Raw genomic sequence first — 24,976 nt, forward strand, 5'->3', positions numbered from 1 at the left:
CTTAATTGAAAGCAAGGACTTCATTTTCGCAATAAAAATTAAAAATCTTATCTAAAGATCAAAGTTTCAATTTCGCTTGATAAAGTCAATTATTACACTTATAAGGTTATGCAGCTTGCCTCGAGGCTAAGTAAATGTCACTTGAAACTAGTTTTTTCAACTCCGACAGGGAAAGGTATAGTAAATGCAAAAAATCAAAATGAAACTTTTTCTATATCTTCATACATTTCAAAGGTTTCTGAACACTTTGGCATACCTTAAAAAAAAATGGATGTATGTGGGTGTGTGACCATTTTATAGAGATTTTAATAATAAGTATAAATTTTGTTTACATTTTATGAGTTTCATAACATTGTTTGTACGTTAGTTTGGGACGCAGCGCATAAGCGCTTCGATATTTCTTCTCTATGCAGCTAACAGCGCAATTGCTTTGAAAAAAGTTTAAAATTCCAAAATATTTCAAAATAAAAAAAATTGTAAAAGTCAATCTTTTTCGAAAAGGGCAATTGTTTTCAAATATCTCAAAAATCTAATTTATTCAAAGTCTTTAAAAATGTTAAATCTTTTTTTAAAATTCTAATCAGTGAAGTTCTAGCACCAGAAGTTATTGTATCAAAATCATCAGCGGCTCTTGAATCATAAAGATATCAAAAATTATATTTTAGTTTAAGACTTTACAATCTTCATTTACTGGCAGTTAATAATGGATTTGAATTGCATCATTTATCATCTAGAAGAATTAGATAATATGTTACATAGTTTCATTGTTTGACAAGCGGCGACAAACTGAAAAATTAGATGTCTTTGTTCCGTTGGACATTCGTCGAGTCGGGTAGATCGGGCACAGATCGGGCAGATCGGGTATATCGGGGACTTGAATCGGCAATCGAATTCTAAGTCACGTCTTCGGCGATGTAAGTCTCGTTCCTCGCAGGACCCATTTTGAACAATAAAACACGTGTCAGCTCGTGTACTTTATTCTCTCTTTTGCCGTCGATATACGGTACACGGTACCCGGTACATTCGCTCCTTCCAACTCTTTACGTAGAGTAGAGAGTTAAATGTATACTCGGATGGCAGTTTAAACTGTTCTTTTTCACCGTTCAGCTACTTGGAAGTTTTCCAATTCAAGCCAGATTCTCAGACGAGAGAGATTTTCGCAATACATTGAAATAAAAACTATTATCTTTCATCTTAAGTTATTATTCTAATACGGTATTTCACCATTTTCAGACCAGAGATTTTGTACCAGATTGAAATATATTATCTTTCATCTCGAGTTATTATTACCGTATTCTACTACTTTCAGATGAGAGATTTTGGGACAGGTTATATTTTGTTATACTTAAGTTATTAATTTAATGCTGAATTTCACTATTCGCATCCCAGACATTTTGTCATGCATTAAAATATATTATCATTATAATATATTATATTGTTCTTAAGTAATTATTCTAATACCTTATTTTACAATTTGTAGACAAGAAAGTTTGTTTGATATATATATATATATATATATATATATATATATCATTATCATTTATCTTGAGCTATTATTCCAATAATGCATTTCATTTTCAGAGAGATTTAGTAATACTTGTGAAATACAGGGTGGAGCGCGGCTTGAAGAACCGCTGGTAAAAAAGTCCACCACCATGATCCCAAATAAAATTAAAGTATAGAATTTTTAAAGATACTATTTTGAAGTAGAAAGCAAAATATTTGTAATAAGCCATCTTAATTCTTTCGATGTCGCTATCAGAAGATAAATGACGATATATGAATACTAATAACAATATACAAAAGCTATAGCTTTTGTTTCATCGGTAGTTTTTTTTAGTTTTGAGCCATTTTATTAACTTCCCGAAGAAGTTTATGTTATCATCAAAAAATACGATTCGCTAATTTTATGTTTTCTCGACGTTTCAAGCCATTCTGAATCGAATGAGACCAAATTTGGAAAAAGTATGTGTGTGTGTGTATGTGAACAGATTTTTTGCCGGTAATCGACGTTTTCTCGAAAACGGCTGGGCCGATTTCAAAAATTTAAAAACCATTCGATGTATCTCGACGAATACATTGTCGGCAAAGACGTTTTATTATAAATAGCAGAAAAATGAAAAAAAATTCGTCCACGTTTTAGCCCGCATTTCTGTACCGATTATGAAAATTCAAAAATCGTTCGAAAGATATTGATTGGGAATCGTGCTGATTAGTTTTTGGTAAAGATCTCCCCGGCCGTTTTCTTGTAATAAAGTGATAGAAATTTTTTTTTCGACGATTTTTATTATTTTTTTGACGGTAGATACTATAGTCTTCTACAGTGGTGTTGTCGAGCCGGAACGCGCCGGAACGTCGTTCCGGCAAATCAGTTTTGGGAAGGAACGCGTTCCGGCAAGAAAAAATATAAAAAAATCGCTACATACAGAAAATGATTTAATAAGTAAATTTTATATACTATTATTCAACTAGTTTTTATTAAATGTTCTTATTATTGTAATAAAGATACATATATGTGCACACAATGGGTTTTGTAATAATTTTTGTTTCTTTCCTTTTCGAACGGAACCGGTAAAAACATGAGAACTGGTTTTTGAACCGCTTTATGAACCAGTTTTTAAATTTTAGCGTTCCGACAAAAAATATTAGCACAACACCACTGGTTTTATCAAAGTCGTTTTTAATTTAGTTACAAATTGAGGTGTTTGAACTGAAATATTAATTACAATACAGTAGTGAATTTCAAATTTCACATATGTTACTTTAAGACCGAAAAGTGTCTGATGCCCAATTATTTCGGATATAAGTTGGACTTGTTTCGGACATAGCGAGCGTAAGTCGAATAAAATAAATAATTTAAGACATTCATATAATGGAAATTGATTGTAGCGAAAAAAGCAATTCTATAAATACAAAAACATAAGAACTGCAAAAAAATTTAATATTTTAATAATTGGATGAATTTTTTGCCATCTAAGGCAAAAATATAAGCCGTTCGATCGCTTGTAAATTTTTACAGTCCAACATTTATTGGTAATTTTTTTAATCATTGTTTTATTGACATTTATTTATTGGTAAATTAGTTGACAATTTATAGCAAAAGAGTACCCTGATATTTCAATAGACTTATTGTCTAAATTTCGGCCTACAATTGAGATTTGTATGCATATTCATAGAAACTTTGATCTTTTAAAAATCTGATGAAGGTGCTGTGGAATTGATGATCATTCAATTATTGATTAACCTGGTAGTAGCTTAAAAAATTGTACTCCTAGACCAGTAATTCCCAACGTGGGGCACACGCCCCACAGAAAATCAATTTTTAAATTCAAAGGGGGGAGGCAAATTAAAAAATTACACGACTTTAACCCACTTGCTTTAGGTGATTTCAATGTAATTTGTAAATACTGTTACAATTTCGTTAAATATATTATGATCATTGTTTAGTTTAAGTGAGCACAAGATGCATGTGCAAATCATATAATTTTTCCATATATATTTCCATAGCTTAGGTAAATAAGCATCCCTTTTTAGGTCTAATGCAAACTTTCTCAATATTACGGATTATAGAAAAATTCCAAATTCTGTATGTATTAGTCTGTTTATTTATAAATTGCCATCCCTTCCTGACAGCGGTATAATAATTTTTATATTATATTTTTAAATTTAGAATTTTTAGAATTCAGTAAGTTGCGAGAATAAAAACATCTTAAGAAAATCAGCTCGCACAAGTTACTCAAACATTTAATAAAATTTATAGTTCTATTGTCACACAGTGCACACAGTCGTTTTAAAGTGCAGTAATTAATTTTCCATGAAGTGATAACGGCAAAAGCAGCAGTAAGGTGTAATCGATGCCTTAACGGATATTTTGGATATTTTAGATATTTAATACCGAGCTAAAAAATCTTATAGAAAAAATAATATTTATAAATTAAATTTCATTCATTCGCATTTCTTATACGCTAACATCCTAGGTTCCTATTCGTGTATTTTTATAGCCTTACGTATGCCTATACGTTGCATTCTATACTTCACGCCTTACATCTATACCATACGCTATATTTCATCATATACTTTCAAATCCCTACATTGTATACCGAATACATCTAACCTATATCTACTATATATCCTATTACCTATAATTTTCCTTACACGCTACATTAACCCTACCGAGAATCGAACCCGGGCCCGCCGCGTGGAACGCGACGACGTTAACCACTACGCCAACGTAACGCTACAATCAACCGTCTTTTTTCGCGTGTCGTCGCGCCACCTCAGTATTAATTACCTATTTAATTAGAAAATGACCCGCGGAAACAACTGTGCGTCCCATGTTATATTATTAATGGGGGTACCCGATAGGGTAGTGGTTAAGGTGCGCGACCGCCACGCGGAAGTCCCGGGTTCAATTCCCGGTATAGACAATAGATAGGTAGAGATAATACATAGGGCTTTAAAGTAAACCTATATAATATAGGTAAATATATAAATTAGATAGTAATATTTATAAGAAGTAAAAAGTATGTAGGTATATAATAAGTTAATGACGGTATAGGTATCTCACGGTGTAATTGATAATAGATATCTACCTATGATATACAATAATATAGTATAGTATGATAGGTAATAGTTTATCTATCATATTATTAGGTTAAGTCTTATAAAATATTGTAATAAATCTTGAGTACTTTTATATCATAACAAATACATGTAAGTAAAAATGAATACAAATAATACCACAATAAACATAATTAATGTTATTAATGAATATAAATTATGTATTCAATGATTCCCTCATACTTGTACAATTTAATGTATAGACTAGCTGTATATATTATAATAGAGTTAACTATATAAGAAGTCAATATATTAGATTTGTGAGTTCTTATCGAAATATATCAATTTTTTTGAACCGGTTTATTTTAAATTTTAGCGTTCCGGCAAAAGAAATATTAGCACGACACCACTGGTCTTCTAGATCATACTAAAATATTACGGCCCTAAGACAATTGGTTTAACTTTGAAAATTCGTCAAAGTTTGCAAAAATGGGTATCGTTTTTTGGCATTTGTCAAAATTAGACTTTTCATCGACGTTTTCTCAAAAACGCCTGCACCGATTTCAGAAATTTAAAAGCCATTTGATGTATTTCGATAAGGACTATCGTTTGTCAGTTTCGTGCGACGATCTGCCAAGCCGTTTCTTTGTAATTTGAAAAAAGTGTTAAACTTTCGTCCATATTTAAGCTCATCCTACCGAACCGATTTTAAAAAACAAAAACTGTTCGAAAGATATTAGTGGGAATGGTACTGATTAGTTTTAGGTGAAAATCTACCGAGCCATTTCCTTGTAATTAACTGTTGAAAATAATATTAAGCCAAATTTTCATGGATTTTTTTAGCTATATATATCATGGTCTTATAGGACTTACTGTAATATTACGGCCTTACGACAAGTAGTTTAATTTTAAAAATTCATCAAAGTTTGAGAAAATGAGTAGTTTTTTTGCGTTAGCTAAAATTAAAATTAGACGACTTACTTGGTATAACAATATAGTACTTGGTCTTAATAAATCATTCTAAATCCTACGGAAACTGGATTAAATATAATAATTGCTGATTTTTGAAAAGTTGCTTTTTGCAAATACTCCGAGTTAACGTGTTCGTTCGTTTTCAATTATGTGTAATAAATCCACTCATAAATTAATTTATTTTTTATTGATTAAGTCGATTATTTACATATATTGGGAAGTTCGTGTAACTTTCCTCAAGGATAAATACCAATACCAACTAGCTTAGTTTTTGAAACCGGAATATAATTTCTAAGTATAAGTGATTTAATTGTTTTATAAGATGCATTATTATTTTTAAGTAATAAATATTAAATAGTTTTTCATATTATCTCTAAAAATAGCTAAACACATATTTTTAACTTCCTGAAAGAAAAGTTGACGTTCTCGCAAAATATTTACTAATTTTATGTTTTCTCGTCCTTTCAAGCCATTCTGAATCGAATGAGACAAGAGTTGGAAAAAGTATGTATGTGTGAGCAGATTTTTGACATGTTGTAGACGTTTTCTCAAAAACGGCTGGGCCGATTTAAAAAACTTAGAAGCCATGAAGACTAGCGTTTGTCGAGCTTGATCAGCCAAGCCGTTTTTTGTTAATAGCAAAAAAGTGTCCACGTTTTAGCCCAAATTTAAAAACTGCTCGTAGGATATTGGTTGTTTGATTAGATTTACAAAAAGATCGACCAAGTCATTACAAATGGCTTTGAAATTAGCAAAAAAAGTAAGTGAGCAGCCTACAACACTTTCTAGTTGTGTAAAAAAGTTTACTATCAAAGTATATGATTAAGCAATATCAAGGACTACGTACATGATGTATGTAATAGTGACAGTATTTTCTCATAGCAGATGCTTAATATTTTACAAAACAATTGATTAAGTTTTTTTTTAAAAAATATTTCGACGTTTTTTCATGAAAATAACATGGCGATAAAGAACCTTAAAATTGAAGAGTCTTACCAAAATTGGTCAAATTATATAAATTGATTAAAATTTGGAATAATAAGCTACAATTTTAGGGCATACAAGCACGTGTCTGTGCATTGTAATTAATATGATACCAGATAATTCAAATGTGTTCGAGAAATATCAATTGAAAATCGTAATGTTTAGATCTAAATGAAAGTCTTAATTTCGAAATAAACAGTTGAAAATGTTATCTAAATATCTAAATCTCAATTTCGGTAAGTTCAATTATTATACAATTTGGAAAGTTCACGTAATTGTCCTTAAGGCACTAGTTTGATTCTAATGTGATACGTTTTTGTGATCACCCCGAGTTCTTACCGATATTCGTCAAATGATTTTTAAATCTTGGAAATCGTTGCAGCCGATTTCAAAAAAAAATCGGCAAATGTTTAACGATTTGCTTGACAATTAGGATATATCAAAGTGTGTAGCGTTTTCCAATTTTGATCTCAACTTTTTGGGCATTTTTTGGCAAAAACATCTCCTTCAAAAAGTATATGAAACATATGTGACTATAATATTGCTTAAATATTTTAAAAATCAATCTCAAATCATAGAGATTCCATTATCTTTTTATTTAAATACAGAATGAAACATATGGCTTTAATATTACCTGAGCAAAAGTGGGAATTCGAGAATATGTGATTCAGTGTATTTAATAATGTAAAGACTTTTACCGTCGGTCTACTTTCTTGTTAATGGAGCCATTAGTCATGCGATTACGTAGATACTTCATTGGAGATTAAACTTGTTTGAAATTGCTTTTGAAAATGTAATATGCATACATGCGGAAATTAAATTATACATCGCAACTGCATCTACGTTTAATGATTTTAATGAAATTCAGTATATTTCGAATCATAAAATATAAGTAGGTATTGGAAGTATTAAGTCACAGCCATAAACCCATGGTAGTAAGAATTTGCCTTATGAAAGTTGCATGAACTTTCCTATATATATATATATATATATATATATATATATATATATGTGTGTGTGCAAATTGACTTAATCAATAAGAATACTTATTAAGCAACTTTAAAAATTATGACCATCCAATTTTGAAATTATGACCCATTCCACTATTCCTAATATAAACGAATTTATATAATTTTTCTTGCTGGCCTATAATATCCGAGAATATTTGAAAAAAAAAACATGAACTCTATCTTCATATATGAATTATGAAAAAATATTCAACATCTAATTACGAAGAAACGAGCCGGCCTCTACGTAAAACTGATCAGTACGATTCCCAAGTAATATCTTTCGTAAAGTTTTTGACATTTTAAAAACGGTTCAAAAATTTTGGCGAAATTATGGATATTTTTTTAGCACTTCATTGCAAACTTAAAAAACTTTTACGATTTTGAAACCGGTCGCATTTTTCAGAAGTTATTGTCAAAAGGCTCATACACTCACAAATACATTTTCTAATTTTGGTATCAAACTAATGAGAAACTATTCATTTGAAACGTCGAAAAAACACAAAACATGCAAATCAGATATTCTGACAAAAAATAAGGACTTTTTTCGGGAAGTTAATAGATTTATTTTATATTGTAGTTTTGGGTAGTATTTTTAGTAATAGTAATAATATTTTTATTAACTTACGATAGCAATACTTATTGATTTTGTACAAACATCGAAATAAGAATAATGTGTTTTTTACATCCACTTTTGGCATACATTTTTTTATGTCAATAAATTTACAATAATCTTCTCATATTTTACTTCGATTAATTTTGGATATCGATTTGCCAAACAAATTTTCGTCTATGTGATTACTAAATTATGAACCGATTGAAATTAAAAAGGACTCATTTGATATTTATAGAAAAATTATGAGTAGGTAGCGACTTGTTACAAATGAGCATAAAGCTTTCATTCAAGTTTTCACAAAATATCCTAAACAAACTTTCCAAATTCAAAGATATACTTGAATAAATATATATTAAAAATATAGTCATACATTAACCAGCAAAGTTTTGTTAAAAGCTATCTTTTTCAACACTTTTACTGTATATTATTAGTGATTTTGCTCTCGTGACAACTATGATAAATGATGCTATCATATTGCTTTTTGTAGACTATAAAGCCTTTTTTCAGACGTGTTATATTCGATAATAGTTTTATTTATCATTTTTATATATTAAGAATATATTTGATCTATAGAGATTATTTTCACTGATATCTATCTAGCAGTATTTTATTTTTATTCAGCAATCTTTTGCTAAAAAAATGGCAATTTTTCATAAAATGATTTCTAAATTAAAAGAAAAGGTTCAAGAAAATGATGTTAAAACTGAAGTATTATCAAACTCTTAATTTTGCTGATTTCTATCACAATCTGCAGGTTTACAAAAATAGTCACCATTAAAAATTAGAGCGATATCTTCACTAATAATCTATTTGATAAAAATAAATAGGTATACGGTAAAATGCACGTAACAAGTAAATAAGATTAAAGAAAGAGAAAAATATGAAGGCAGTAGCTCATTGTAGTAATGTTATAATTGAAAGAAAACTTATAGAAATTAAATTCAAACTGACCTGTATAATCAGAATCGTTTCGTCGCACATCCATTGGCGCCAAAGGATATGGCTCGTGTAATAATGGTGGCTGCTGGAAATCTTCCCGAGGTATCTGTAATAATATAATATTATTAGTTGTATAATATGTTCATTGAAAAAAATCTTATAATTTTTAATTCAATGTATTTTGCAAAAATATTTTGTGCTTTATGGATATAACAAATGATATAATATAGTCTTGAATCATAATGATACAGTTCGTGTTACAGTCTACAATTAATTTTTTTCTACTTTTTTTAAGAACAAGAAGTTAACTGCTGTTTTTATATGAAAATGCCATTCTAGAAAGTATAAAATACAATATTTATCGTGTTAATTTCCAGACATTGTAAATAAATAATAAATATTAAAAAGTTAGTTGCAAACTTCTGGAGGAAACTTTCCATACAAGGAAAATCTGTGAAAATTACATTCGTAGACTGATTGATTTGATTGATCCTAAACTTTATAAAAATTTAATACATTTAATAAAATAATTATTAATTATAATAGAAACGAACAATATAATAAAGTAAGGATGGACATAAATTGAACCAGAATAATTAATTAACCATAAGCGTATAAAAAAAGTTAGCAAAGTTAAAAAAAATCAAGTTTAATATGTAACTCTATAATGAAGATGGTTGATCTTATTCTTTGAGGAAATTATATATTTATTTAGTCAAATATTTCATTGATTGGAATAATAAGAAATAAGTTATAATGAAAAAAGCCTAGATTAAAACTTCATTAACAGTCATGAAAGATATTATATTCAAACTATAAAATATTAAGCAAATTGTTTTGCATTATAAAAGTTCCAGATATGGACGAGAAAAAATAAGTTAATATTAGGTTTTGTAGAATTTTTTTCTTCCACAATAAAAATTAGTAAATAGACTCATTAGAACGCCAACAAATGAAATAGGATTCATCATTTTTATTATTTTTTTTAAATTAATTTTTCTGTAATAAAAAATTGTAGACTTCAAGATAAAACTGCAGCTAATAATAAGTCGATTTAATTTGTGGTAATTTGATGGTTTATACCGGTATTATAAATTAGATAACAATAGAAAATTAATAAAATAACTCTTCAAGAAATTTAGCAAAATAATAACATAACAAAAAATTCATATATGGTTAATCTTAACCCTTCTGATTTATGTTTATACTATGCATGCTAGATATGTATATCTAATAAGTGTTGAAGTATATTTGTTGCAGCAATGTCCACGAACAGTGATTCTCGCTTGAGATTATATTTGAAATCTATAGCCTCGAGTAAAAATTTGAATACTGCTCGATATCAAGCTCACTGAGTTTGGAATCGCACCAAAGATTATTTTATGCTGGTCTACGCACTTAACAATTCCGCCACGCCTGACACTTGATTTTTATATAATTTTGATACAAAATCTCATAATATTACTCTACCAGTTAGAATAGTTAAACTAAAATAAAAAAAGTTAACTACTAAAAAATAATAACATTATAGCATTCTTCATTGTTTTATATAGCTGACTTAATTGGTTTGAAATTAAAATCCTATCAAATTATTGATTTTAAAAAAAATTAAATTCTAGATATTTTAATTGCACAGCATTATTTAAAATTAAAAGTAATAATAATAATGATTATACATAAAATTTTGTTCTTTAATTTCTTTATAATATCGATCAGGAGGTTGTAGAACCATAAATCTTATTGTGTTATAAACCGCAAAGAATTAGTAAGTAATATATGTTTAATCAAGTCGGAATTACCTTCGCAACACCAGTGCAATCTCCATCTGCAGATTTCCGAGACTTAAGTACTATTAAGAAGATAGCTGCGGTAAGACAGAGTATAATGACGCTTAAGGCTCCGATTACCAAACCCATGAAGTGCCTCTGGTCATCTCCATCGTTCGATAATTGAGGATTTACTGCCGGAATCAGAACATCAGTTTTATTTATGTAGAGATTTATATATTGACATTAGATTGACCTATGATCTAATACATTTAATTATCTAAGCAATTATAATATCCACCTTTAACTATATAATTGAATTTTTTTAGATAAGATATTGACTACTCGTAATTTAAATCTGACATCAATCATTTTTCTACAATATTTTAATTTTGAAATAGGAAGTATATTAATTCATTTACAGCTTATATTTATTAACTAGATTTATGAACCCGAGCCAATTTGACTCAATAAATACTTGATTACTATATACCAATAAAACTATATACTATGTACAGTAGAAACTCGATTTACCGGACTAATTGTAATAAAATAATCGAAAATCCGGATAATCGAATGTATAAAGAACAATGCTGTGTATTTATTAAAAATAACAAATACATAGATAGATCAATGAAAATAATGTTTATTAAGAAAGTAACACTTCTTTATGTATGTACATACATATTTTTTTTAGATTAAATTACAAATACATATATTAAACTGTTGCATTAATCAAGCAAAAATTCTAATTGTGAGTATGTATGTAATGGATATTCATATAAATTGGTCGCAGTTGGTAGTCCAGATAATCGCAAATCCGTGTAACCGAGTTCTGGATAAATGAAGTTCTACTGTATATGGATACATACAAGTATGGCGATGACACTTGACCAATTGGTGTAGAATGTTCATTATAAATTTTTTGATAATAAACATTTTATGTAAATTAACTTGGACCTATTTTTTCTAAATTTTTCCATTTTTTGTATGAACCAAATTGGCTCACTTAAATAAAATATGGTATATAATTAACATCCGTAAATCTAGTGTTAAAGGCACACATTTGTAAGGCATCACAACAACACAAAATTAAGAGTTTTCGAAAACTGTAATTTCCTTGTGGTTACTTGTGGATATTGAAAATGGGAAAATCATAAATTACTACTAATAATTAACAATAAATTTAAAAATGTTTTGAAAATTTTCTATGCTTTGTAATGTAATCCTACTAATTATGCAAAAAATTTCATTTTTGATACAAATATATCCAATATTTATGTTATAATGGTAACATTTTTTACACAGCTAGAGGAGTTTTGTCAACTGCAGGTTCAGGTGAAACAAATATAAATAATCGATTTAAATAATTATTAATTTCTTTGAAGAAATCCATAAAGTTGAGATAGCAATTTTGCAGACTGTTATAAAAAAGCATGTTTTTGCTAACATCAAAAAAACGGCTTGGTTGATCTTCTCGGAAACCTAATCGAGGATTCTCCTTATTGAGTTTAATTCAAAGTAAATTAAACTCAATAAGGAGGGCATTTACTCAATAAGGGATTCAAATCAGCTTAGTCGTTTTTGCAAAAACGTTGACAAATTCATACTTTGACTCATCACATCTTAAGAGCGATTTTTGACACAAATTTTGACTATGATATTTTTTCAAATTTTGATGAATTTTCAAAATTAACTGATTTAATTGAAAATCTGTCATGGTCAATACTCAAAAATGTTTGCAACATGTAATTACGAAAATAAAGTTCTCCTTTAGAAAGTAAAGATGCACTTAAAAATTATTGTTTATTCTCATTTTTTAAGAGCAAGCAGAACTTATCAGTTCCATGAGCTGTTGTGTTGAAACATATTTAGCAATTACAGAAAATAAATTATCTTAATTAAATTAATTACAGCAAAATACAACACTAAAACGATATTAAACCTAACATTAGTATTGCATTATGTAATGCAATAACTTGAAAAAAGAAGTTACGATAAAGAGCTAGTTAAGTATCTTGGTGCTAAGATTGATATTGAGACTGGGAATAAAGATACATACAGTCATTATTAATAACACCAACTTACAAATTTGTGCAATAATTTTGGAAAATTTTATTTAATCATTATTTTCTTCATAAAATACTCTCTAATTTTTCTGTACGAGTAAGGGATTTTTCACATGTCCGACTAAAGTTACATGGTCTCTGAAGTGTGAAATTAAAACTAATGACATGACCTGACCTGACCTAAATAAATTCTAACTTTCAAATAAGCCTAAATTAATGTCCAAAAAGTAATAAATAAAAAATAAAATATTTCTGGCATAAAACTTTCACATTTAAGCCAAAATTATTAGTAAAAATTTTACCAACAGTGTTCGCTTACTCAACAAAGTAGTTCTATTATAAGTACCAGTTGATGTAATTTATACTATCAGATTAAGTTATTCACAGTACGACTTGGGTAGTGGTACGACTTGAGCATCCTTACTCTACATACAGATCTCTCTTTTAATATCCAGATTTTTTTTTTATATTTTACAAATTATGAGAGAAATGTTCATACGTTGTAATAGGAAAATGATATTTAAAAATGTGGTATTTTAGTTAGTACATTTAAATGTATCTAAAAGTTTAGATCATTGCAGAAACAAACTCACTTGAATGGCTCCTACCCATAGCACCACCTTGGCTGACAACTTTCAATTTCTCTTGAGGTAATTTTCCTTCTGATCTAGGTGTAAAAACCTGAATATAAGAAATAGATGCAATGAAAATTAATGACCAGAAATTTTATTATATAATTACATTAATTTATTTATCATTGTTTAAATCATAATAAATATTTTAAAAAAATAGTATACTACTGCATTAGGTGGAGAAGAGGAAATTATATGTATGTGCGTTTGAAACAAAAAGTTTAATTTTGTTTTTTTTTTCAGGAAATATTTACAAATAGATTATTATAAATATTATATTTATAAGAATAATATATTTTGTTTACAGTATATTTATAAATAATGAATATTTATTAAGTTAGTCTACTTGGTATCAAATCTATTTTCATTATATAATTATTTTCACAAATTTCAAATAAATTATATATTCATTTCACGAATTCATTTCATCTACATATAATAATTAAAAATAATATTTTGATACGACAGAATTTATTAAAATATTTTACCTCATCTCGTTGAAAAGGATCCTCTCTCGGTTCTTGCGCGTTATTTATTTGTAGATCTGGTAATGTATCAAAAGTAGGTTCTGGAATTTCTTCGGAACTCACCGGCTCGTCGGGTTCTTCGCTAAAGTTACCATATATTGGTACTGTAATTAAAGTAAACATAGTATTCAGTTTATGTTTTGAAATATTTTTTTTTATAAATTTGAACAATTGTAGCTAAAAAAATAGGACTCACAGTGCTGATAGGAAAACAACAACACGACACGCAAACCAGAGTCATATGTAAAATTTATTTACTACTTTTTAAAATTATTTGTTAAAGTAAGAGCTGAATATGAATAGCTTCATGGTAAATATTTAAAAAAATGATATTATTGTATCGTACATGTTCTAATTCATATTAGTATAAAATATTGGAAAACACATTAAACTTTAATATTTTATATTATTAGATGTTTTATATATTTCAGATATTGTTTTCGTTGTAATTTAAGTTTTCAGTTACTATACAAAAATTTAAAAAAAAAATTATAATATGAGACCATGACCCAACAAACTTGTTGAATAGGATCACTACGTTGATATTCTGTCCTAATATCGTCTTAATTTAAAATTAAAATTGATTCAAAGAAACAAAATTTGAAATTGTATTTGTTATATTTTTATGAAATCGAGAAAAGACACATTTTGACTGGATAACCAAAAGATAATAATGGACAGTAATATAAATTTAAAAACGATAATAGTTGATCAATTAGAAAAAGTATAATGTGCCTCATTTGATACGACCATTTATTACAAAATAAACTGAATTCATTTTTTCATCAAAAGTAATTTTAGGATTCTTAAACCAAATGTTTGCTTTGTTAATCATTTGTATAGATGTCCATTTACCACATATATTTTATACTGAAATAATAAAGACTAAAACTCATTATGCAATGTTGATTTATGACTTTAAGTAAACAGTTGTGCTCCTAAAAATTGTATTTCCAATTAATTCGGTATGTTTAATTTATATTCTATTATAATTTATGTTTTATGTATTTAAAATTCAAAATACACAATCATTTAAATAAAAAATAATATAAGGAAAGTTTTTTGCGACAATAAACATAATGTAGTTAAATGTAGGGCTATGAAGATATATCAATTAATTGTATAACTTAATAAATTAATGAGAGTAAGCCGTGTTTGGCATTTTGTAATTTTTTAGACAAGTAATATAAAATTTATCTAATATAAAATTTCAGTTTGCGTTATTAAACACTGAGTAAGTTGTAAAACCGCACTTTTTCTAAAAATTGATTAATTGTGAAATAATGAAAAACAGTTGTTTCAAAGTTTTACTTGATTTGCAGAGGAATGATTACAACAACTATCCATCTTTATTTCGTAGAAATATTTAGCAGAATCCTAGATGTATTTAAAAAAAACTGTTTTACTAATGATAAAATTAGCATATATTTTAAGCTGTTTTCTTGAATATTTATATATTTGCTATTTATTTTTATTATTTTTCACACAACATCTATATTATAAGTAAAATATCAAATTAAACGTAATAGGTACTTAGGCATAGTCGGGTATAGTATATAGTATTGGACATTAAAGAGTCCATCGAATTTCTTCATATGTATTTTGAGATAAAGCTAAAATTCTGGTGAAACTAAATAGCATTTTGCAAGTTACATAAACTTAAAATAAATAATTATATTATATTATGAGTGATTTATAATATTCCAAATGGATCTATTACACATTCTCGAAAATCAAACACGCGAAGCAAATTTTCAAAATTTTAATGTTTTACTATGTTCATTAAATAGGTACTCTATCGCCATACCAAGTATCACTTATTCATCGAGGTTCTTTCTTTCAACAATCAATAACAAAAAAACTGCCTGGCCAAACTTTGTCTAAAACTGATCAGGACGATTCCCAGAGGAGAAAAATTAAATTCGCATCTTGGACAAGAAAAGGTTATTTTTCGGAAAGTTAAAAATGCGAAAAAAAAACTGCTACTAAAATTAATAATTTCATATAACAAAAGAGCTAATTTTTATGGTATATACAATTCAATGAACATCGATTCAATGAATAGTATATAATATATTCTAGCTAATAAACTTTCAACTCCAATAATTTAATAAAAAATCAAACGTATTTCTATTTCAGTTTATCTTCATGCATTTTTCTTTAACTCGAGTATCAATGGTTCAGATGAACAATTTTATTAAATTAAATATTGTACAAAGGCATTGAAAAGTCATTAAATTCCCTCATATCCACATTTCAAAATTTCATTTAACAATATATGTCAAACACACGAGCGTCATACTTTGCCGTACAATGATCGCGCAATAAAGCTCGGTTACTTTAATCTGCCGTTGTGTTTCTTTGCGATATTTTTTCTCCCGCAAATACGAGCCATAAATAAGACCACAAGCAATTTATTTCATCCTTAATAAACTTATTTCTAATTTATTACACACTAAGAAACCCACACGTCGTGCCGCTCTTCCACATAGATTTGCACATAGATTTACTTGGCTTGACTCGCTCACCGAGGATTTTCAATTACAAAATTGTTCTGCGGCGACACGGAATTAGAAAACAATGTTGGCATTAAACCCGTGCGTGGAATACTCAGAAATAATTTATGTTATGACTGGATTTGAATTTTTTACTGGCACTAAGTATTTGGCAATTTCCAAATCTACCCTAATATTATTTAATTGACTAATCAACTATATCAAACTCAGCACCTTAATAATATAGCAGACAAATCAACATATTGTATAATTTATTATAATTAGTGTTGCATGGCATCGTGCCTTAAGACAAATTGCTGGTACTTGCCGTACCAGAAATTAAAATAAAAAAATGACTTTTTTCAATTTTTTTTTTATATTTTGACTTTTTTTTGAAAATTTTGATTTTTTTTAAAGCAATCGTGCTGCGTGGCTGTTTTAAAGTCTTTTTTTTTCAAAAAATTTTAAATTTTCAATATTGTCACTTTTCAAAACATTCAAAAAATTTTAAGGTTGTTTTAAAAAATATTGTTTTTGGTACGGGATGTTTAAGCAATCTGCCTTAAGGCACGATGCCATGCACCACTAGTTTTTTTTTACTTTTTTCACTAGATTTTCGAAAATGTTAGACCTGCATTTCCAAAAATTTAATCATTTCTTCATTTTGTCAATATAAGTAAAATGTTTTTGAATTATTGAAATCAAGTTGATGAACATTTGTATCTGCACACAGTACGCATACAACATTTTTTTCTAAGTTATGTCAATGAGTTCAGAAACTTTCGAAACATGGAGATATATAAAAATTTTCATTTTTGCGATTATTGTAACTTACCCTACAGAAAGTTATTAATATCGACACGAATAATTCATAGTTTTCTGAAAATAAGTAGGTTAAATAATTAAGCATTCGTTTTCTTAATTTTGTGTTTATATCACAAGTGTGGGTTTCATCGTGGGTTAGTGTTTAGACCTCTTGCATTCCAAAATAAATTGCAGGTGATATACCACTCTCGGATAGCCAATTGTCAAGCAGTAGTGATGTCGGTTTGAATAGATGCAAAATTTAAAAATCAGAATAATAATAATTAGAAAAATTCTAGAAATAAAATATATCAAACAAAGGTAGACCAACCGTCGGATTGCCTTCTAAGAACTCAGACAAGAAGTACCATCATAAATGTTTTGATTGCTACTTTAAAAATATAAGTGTATTGATGAAATTAATATACGTCGTTTATTAGTATATCTGCATACAAACTGATAACTTTAAGATTTACGTTCCTATATAACAATAAGAAAAAATTCGAAAACATCTTATTAAATTAAATAACTTTTCCTATAAAAATGTACTCATGAGTTCTATGAACTGCTGTGACAATACTTTTTAACAACTTGGCTTTTTCTAGAAGAAAATACACATATCGTTCAAACTATAATAACCATATATTTTATAATAGAATTTCTTTATTGGTGCTGTTATATTTTTAACTTAATAGAGCAAATTCTGGGTAGAACTATTATGACTTGAATACGTATTTTCACCTATATGTTCAAAAATAATGAATATGGCACATTGCAACAACACTCATACCATCTCGGTAACTAAAATTGCATTAAACCACGATTTTAATTTGTAACAACACCGCAATAATTAAATTCAAATAATAAAATTATTACCCTTAAACACGAAGCCGCATTTAAAATGATATTCAATATTGATGGTAACATTTATGAAAAATAACATTTATGAAAAATAACATTTATGAAAAATAACATAATTATATACCTTCATTAATGTATTGTTGTAAATAAATTCTTTAGAATTATATTGGTTCGAAACAACTTCGTACTCAAATGTTTGCTACTTCCTTCAATAATTTTGTAATTTTAATTACATGAAATTACGAAAATTTTTAAAAAATTTACCCGTTCTCTTCCTTGTATTATCTTATTCAGGCATCCGGAAAAAGGTTTTGGTTCCTAGTTGATATTGAAATTTGAACCAAAAAGTTAATAATTTCGAACATATTTAAATATACAATTTCGTTTTTCAACCGCAATTTAATCAACTGAAAAAATATTAGATTCGATTTGTGCAATTTGTGCAAGCAATTAGTAATACAAAGTATAGTATTTGCAAACAATAATAATAATAATAATAAAAGTTGCAAATTGTTTAGTACAAACTGCATTTATCTGGTTTTTAACTGAATTTTGACATTGCGATTATGAAGCATTTTTTCTGAAGTTATATTTAACAAGAATCAGAACTATTAGGTGTTGCATGATTTGTTTGAAATGTTGCTTATTTTTGGGTAAGTGTTATTAGAAGGCAATCCATCGATTTCCTAACTAACTAAGACATAGTTTATATTAATTTTAGAACACTATTATAGAGCAACCACTTGCCTTATTAAAGGATTCAACGTTTACTTCACTAATTGTAATATTCAGCTATATCCACCAAGAGGGATTTCCACTGGAGATTATATTTCAGTTAACCGTTTACGCCACGGCGGTTCTATGAAACAACTTTTCATATATGAAGAAATACAAAATATTTGCAGAAACTTTGATGACCAAAAAGTTAACAATTTTAAAAATAATTATAAAACTTCTAAACTGAGTAACTGAGTATAAAAAGACTGGGTACGGTTGTGCCATGGTACGGTTATAACAGATCGACATGACAGCTAAACTGTACTGATTTTATGAGAAGTTTCGATTATTGCATTGCATCAGCAGTGTCAGCACCTTATATTAATTTGTTCTCATGTATGACATGATTTCATGTCTAATCTATTGTATCTATTAACAGTATTTCAGTATTTCCACGCAGACAAATGTTTTTTTACCATTTATTATACTTTTCTCCTAACTGGTTCATTACCAAAGTTATCGCTGATAAAAAAAGTAGCACAACCGTACCCACTCTTTACAAATTAGCAGCATTTCAACCGAGATTTGATTAAACTGCATACAAAATTTTTAGATTTGTACAAAAATTTTGATAACCAAAAAGTTAATAAATTTAACAATAATATAAAACTTACAAACTGCTCTACGCACATATTGCAACTTATCCGATTTTCAACAAACATTAAACAGTTTCCGCGCTGAACGACTTCCGAAGCAGGTATGATAAGATAAGAAAACTTAAACACAAAGTTCTTTATGTTTTTTTCACAACTCTATATCGTTTCTGCATAAATTTATGCTGGCATAATCTCAGATAATTCCAGCTAGAACGTTCTCTACCGAGTCTTGTTAGTTGTTACGTTCGATACGGCCAGCGTTCTAGGAATTGTTCTTTTTTCTCTTAGTAGTAGTTTTTAGCTTGGTTTTCCCAACCATTCTCCATTATCTTTTTGTAGAAACTCCCCGTGGCGTACTTAAACAATTATCGTGAGCCCACGGCCAAATGAACAGAAGATAATTTGAAACTAATGCCCCAAATCAATGCGCGCGCTACCAATCTTTGTCGCACGTGATCACAGGTAATCATCGGAATTACTGTGATCAGGAAATAATGTACTACTAGAATATTTTAGAAATATACATTGATTTATTTGTTAAATTGGAATTCCTCCTACAATTCCCAATAAACATATAGAAAGATAATAATTGGGCGCAAGTAGCATGAACATTACGATAAGTATAATATTATCGACTTAATCAATAGTAATTTAGTTTTCGCTTTCACTAAGAACTAATCGAGACAATTTTCGATTTCCAACTGATATCATTTAACTGATTGATGATATTTAATCATGGTAATTAAAGTGCAGAAACACAAGCTTGTAAGTCCTAAAAGTTCTCTCCAAACTTTATTAAAATTTTATTATTAAACCACAGTTTGTAGACCTGCAATATGGTAAAATGTTAAAAAAACTAAAAACATTATATTGATGAAAAGTTTCATCAAAATCACCAAACTGATTAAAAAAATACGTCCCGGCCGATCTTTACCTAAATATAAACAGTATGATTCCTTGATGATATCTTTCGAACGAATTTTAATTTTCAAAATCGGTTCAGGATTTTATGTGAAAAAGTCGACAAAAAATTACACACTTAACTGGTAATTATAAAAAAAAATCTGAACCAACCTATGCGTTAAACTGAAGTGCATCTTTATCTAGTTGTATCAAATGACTTTCAAATTTGTAAAATCGGTGCAACCGTTCATTAGGAAACGTCACCGACCGCTAAAGTTTTGGCTAACAACATACAAACTTATACGTGCACTTATACAATTTCAATTTTGTTGTCATTTAATTTACACTGACTCAAAATATCGGGAAAACATAAAATTACCACATAGAATTTTCTGGTGAATACATTTTCTGGTTTTCCTTCAGAAAGTTTTGAAAAGCATACTAATTATAAATTAGTAACCTGAGATAATAATTTGAGTCAAACAGTTGATCGTCAAACCCTTTTTGGTATTATGATGAACACTTGATTTTGCATTTACATTACGCATTATGTTAAAAACATACCTAAGTATGTTTTGCTCTATCTTTAGATTATAATCTTGCATGCATTGAGTATTATTTATTCGACAGTTCCTCATTTATGCATCCAATATAATAATTTTTTCTTTAATTTATCCTTATAAACTGTTAAATTATAAAAGTACCATAAAAATTTATGAAAAATACTGAACTCCTAAAGTACAAGGCGTCTCCACCGGATTAAATGGTATACATACTGTATATTACATAGTATCAGTATTATATGCAATAAAAGAGTATAATTAAACTAATAATCTTACTATATTTGCAAAATAGTTTTTTTTTATTAATATAATTAAATATTATAGAATATGATTAAATATTATATTTAATCTAATATAATAAAACATGAATACTGGAATTTCTTATGCTTAAGGAAAACATTAGAAATTTAATATGCAAAAATAAACAGTTTATTTGTTTAGAAATTAATTGAACGAATGGTTTTATGTCCCAATAAATGTTTCTGATATTATATCAGATATTATTACCAATTATAGTTACGCAAATCCAATATAAATGAAGAGAAACGCTAAAGTTGAAAATTCAGATTTTTTGGAATCATTTAAGCATGCACATTCTCCTTCTATATATACATATTTATAGATTTCTATGTACTATTAGTTTTTAATGATCGTCACATAAATTTCAAAAATAACGCATGGCACACGATAATTCTTTTGCGCTATCCCCGTGTCGTTGACCAGCAGCCATAAATCTGTGGGTCGTAAATAACCCGTACGAACACGTCGGAACCAACTGTTTGGTTTCCTAAGTTCGATAACATTAATGTTTTACTAACAAAAACCATGAAATAAAATATAGTTAAGTGAAGTGCGGTTTGACCCCATGCAATGAGAACATAAATAATAAATGCATCTCAAAGAACTAAATTTACCTTCACCATTCCATGCCCTGCGTTTTTAGCAGATTTATATTCTGTGATATGTTGAATGAAATCTTTATAACAAAACTATGAAATAAATATAAATATTGCAACTTGTTAAGAAAACGATTTAGAATTTGGGTGAAAATTATCCGGTACTACATCAATTAAAGCACGGCTTATAAAAAAATCTGATGGTAAATGTTACATTAAAAATTAATGCAATAGAAATAGAAATTGAATATAATATTAAATAAGCAATGATACCTAGAGCTATATAGAAGCAGTGTAATTTACAAATTTTTACTTAGTTGGCGTTAAAAATTATTATCAATTACAATATGCCTATTAAGTGACAATATTTAGTAATTGTTTGGTTAGATCATTTTTACATTTATATTGTTTATATTGGATTTACATTTTTACAGATCATAGTTATCCTTTCTAGTTGTAATTATATTTTCACGAACTTTGAATTATTAATTTTGACTTAATTAACGCAATGCACTAGCCAAAAAAGAATTATTTTAAAATAGCTGATTTAATAATTATGAGCTTGCATGCACAATTATAATGATGTACAGAGGTTCAGCATAATCTTTAGTAACTTTTTTTATAATTTTGTAACAAACCGAACAATCAACGAAATAATCCTGTTTCTATTATTATATTAATTGTAAGATAATACACAGTATGTGGTTGTATCTACCTTGCAATTTCAAGCTCCATTTCACATATTTGTACTATATTTACTTTAATTTTCATCATCAAAATTGGTTTTTTGAAATTGCTTTCAATTTATATTTTATTTAGTTTCTATGCTATCATACGTACTCTCGATTATATAGTGATAAAGGCAGAAATTTATCTACGTTTTTATAATTTGAGTATGGAAAGCAGACAAAAAGGGATGTTCAACCATTTAGGCGTGATAATAATTAATATTCAGTACTCACATTTTAACTAAAATTGCATTTTTAATGTCAGATAAGTGATTTTTATTTATTTCAAAATGGCAATAGATAAATATTTTAGCAGATTTGTTCATAACTGTGGTTACTGAATGAATTTGTTACTGAACTTAACATATTTAATTCAAATAGCTTTTTCATCGGAAACATTCTAGATTTCGAATTCTATAGCTTCAATTTGCTAAGAAATATTTCTACAAACATCACAATATCACTAATATGAATTCTTCACTACCAATGGATTTCAAATGAAATATTATAAAACTTTTAAAATTAGTTAAGAAATATAAGGTAAAAATTAGCTACAAAACTATATTTTCATTCAAAAGTTGCAAGAAAACGATTGCTAGATCACGTAAAACTTTACACAAACTATTGTTTATTGAATTAAAAGGTTAAGAATAAATGCTAACAAAAATTACACCACCCAAAATTTAATCGACAAAGTTTGTTAATATATTAATACATCTATATATTTTTTAAGCTAATAATGAATAAACATTAAAAAACCGGACTATGCTCATAATAATTGAAAATCTATAAATAATTTGAAACTAATTTTATCATATCAATTTTATAATTGTATGAACGGATTTTGAATTATGTTGCTTTGAAAATGTTTAAGCCACCATGCAAGAAGTTAAACTTTCTGATTTAGATTTTACTTAAATTTTTCTACTTTTATTCCATTTTTTTTCGAAAAGTAAAATATCGAAATGGAATTTTAAGTTGCTTCTTCAGGGACAACAGTAGTTATAACAATAAAATATACAATATAAGTGTACATAAAATACTGAAAATCATTTCGTGATTATATTCAAATGATCTTGACTTTAAAAAGCTGCAATATATCGTTTTAGATTTTGAACAATATAGAAACTTGCAGGCATCTTCACGGATAAGTTTTTCTATTATTTATTACTAGCTAAACTCTAAAAGAAAAATATTCTTTGATTACACAATTTATCAAACATTCATTCACTTAACGAAAAAATTAAGTAGACGTCATATTTCAACAAACATGTTTGTAAGGAAGTAAGAGTATTTACAGTCTAAAGTAGTAAGATTTAAAAGTAGTTACAGTCTTAATGTAAAGACTAGTAATAAGTGAAGAGATCATTATCATAAAATAAGGATATTTTATTGCCGAAATAATGTATATACTATTAGGTATGTTACTACTATATGATATATAGGTTATTACTACATAATTAATTTTAATGACGAATAAGCATAAAATTATATCTATAAAATTATCTATAAAATTATATGTTGAACGATTCTACAATGTTACAGGTATAAGAAATCTCTTCAAGGTTAGAAAAGTCCTAATGAATTTAGAAAGGTTTTAAAATATGCTTAAGGACTTAGTATAGGTATAATAGCTAAGAGTACCTAGAATCCCAATGAGATCATATTTCTTAACACGAATCGTTAGAACTCGTCAAGGTAGTTATGTCAAGTCTAAGATAGTATGAAAAATAATTTTAAATTTCTATGATGGTGTAAAATTTAATTTTATTTCAAAAAGTGTTTGTTTCACTATTTATGAATTTTCAGAACCCAACCCTGTCAGTTAATGTAATGTCTGCGCGACGATGGCAAGCAGTATATCTTTATAGTTTCGATTATTAAAGCGCGCAGCCATTTAATTATATTGCCGTTAAAATGAACAATTTAAGGTATGTCGAGTTAATGGTAAAGCGCTAAAGCTGCTACTCAATTTCAATGTAGAATACATCTAACATACGAGTAAATATATACACACACGCACACACTCAATATATACATATAGTTAAACCAAATAGCTCAAAGGATATTGCATTATTTATTAGTTATTTTAGGGGGGGGAAGTCATATAAAATTTTCAAAAAATTTATTTTTTCGATAATCTGCAAGTATAGTATGTGAGCGTATATTGACGAGTCGAAAAAAAATCTTTTATATTACCAAAGTATAGCTAACATAACGGGGCGGGTCGGAGTGCGCATTGTCAAGCGTATTGTTAAGGTTCAAGTGAAAGGGCCTCTTT

General features: G+C 27.9%; 1 protein-coding gene across 1 annotated transcript in view; it reads right to left on the reverse strand.

The window, feature by feature from the left end:
- LOC113366474 (discoidin domain-containing receptor 2-like) overlaps positions 1 to 24,976 on the reverse strand; it is a 463,043-nt gene that overhangs the window by 71,252 nt on the left and 366,815 nt on the right. The gene's annotated exons all lie outside the window — the stretch shown is intronic.

The sequence above is a fragment of the Ctenocephalides felis genome, unplaced genomic scaffold (genome assembly GCF_003426905.1).
Source record: "Ctenocephalides felis isolate EL2017-DRISC unplaced genomic scaffold, ASM342690v1 CF-g0.4_SCAFFOLD_01170, whole genome shotgun sequence".
Taxonomy (NCBI): Eukaryota; Metazoa; Arthropoda; class Insecta; order Siphonaptera; family Pulicidae; genus Ctenocephalides; species Ctenocephalides felis.